This window comes from Sceloporus occidentalis, unplaced genomic scaffold (genome assembly GCF_023333645.1).
Source record: "Sceloporus occidentalis isolate IW3139 unplaced genomic scaffold, rSceOcc1.0.p SCAF_42, whole genome shotgun sequence".
NCBI lineage: Eukaryota > Metazoa > Chordata > Lepidosauria > Squamata > Phrynosomatidae > Sceloporus > Sceloporus occidentalis.
In genome coordinates, this window is record NW_028317022.1 from 197726 (window position 1) to 199254 (window position 1529).

Here is a 1529-nt window from a genome sequence, read left to right on the forward strand (position 1 = left end):
CCATGCATGTGTAATTTTAACAGCTGTGCATACCTCACTGACAAAGGGTTCATCATCAGGGCCCTCCTACCATGCTTTTAATGGAACCACCAGGTCCCACAGATTAGAAAAGGGCCACTGGGCTCAAATCCATGGGAAGGGCTCATCTGTGTCCTAAATCCTGCATCGGCCCGAACACAGGTAGTGGGCAACCAGGAACAATAAGGAGGCCCATGACAAATCAGGGAGGTCAAGCCTCCTCTGCCTCCCCAGGCCCAATACATGGGCACCGGTTGTAACCTTTGATGGTGGCTCTGCTCACTTAAGTGAAAAAAGCAGCTGAGGGGCAAATAGACTAGAAGCAATTCAGGGTTAACACATTTTGCTTTCCTGACCCTTGTGGAGGAAAAAAAAAAAAAAAGGTATCTGAGCAAGCCAAAAAGCACTCCTGCTTCAAGACATTTTAGCTGCTAAGCAGTCTTCAAATATTTAAACACGAACGATAACATTTAATTATTAACTTTCATCTCTGCTTTTCATGTTTCTACTCCCAAGTGTTTTTTTTTCTCTCCAAACTAGGATCCAAGGCAGTTAAATGTTCAAAAAAACAAGGCCTCAATGCGACAAATTTCCAATGTACTACCAGGTATAAGGTAGAAAAGCAGGGGTGCATAGCTTCAGTCCTTGGGGGCTGCAAAAATTGTGTAACCTTTCCTGAAAACAGTTTAATTTTATTTGAGATGCCTGGGCACCATCATGGACATCCAGAAACTGTGGTCTATTTGCGCACCCTTAGTGGAGAGCTTTGAGATGAATTTAATCAAATTCCAAACGTGCCTTGACTCCTCAGCTCTTAGAAAGTATGTTTAATAGCTTGACAAATAATGTCCACCTTATCATTGCCGTTTGGTTACTGTTGTTCTCTCTAACCATAACATCACTAGATATTACAACATCGTGTCAGCTAGAGTAATCCGATTCCATTGTGATGAAAATATCTTCAATTTATAATCTGATTTAACAAAATGATTTCTAGAAGCCTGTTAGCTATTGTCACAGTAACCCTTTTAGGCTCAGAACTCATAGGGGTATGTTTGAGTTGGGGAGGGGCCACTGGTGGATTCCTGGGGAGACTCCTTACCTGCCTGCCCAGTACCCTCTTATGTCTAAGTAACCCTGTGCTCATTGGGGGGCACAGGGTGACTGCAAAACCCCTGGTCTGCTGGAACCAGACTCCCATGAACTAGCTGGCTATGGTGGGGGCTCTACAAGCCAGGAAACACTCAATGCGCCTGAACGGGACCTAGCTGCAAATTTATGGAAATGTGCGGCGGCTAGGAACTGTGGCGATGCCCGCTGACAATTAGAACAGCGTCACTACGGACGCCACCACCACGTCAATCTTTTGATACGTTAAGCTTGTGGTGGGCAACACTCTGTGGTGGTTACAGAGAGAGAGCTTGTTTGGGAACCCTGGTTTTATTACCAATCTTTAGGACCGGGGTTTACCCAGTCACGGCTATGGAACTCTGGCCCGACTACCACACGGA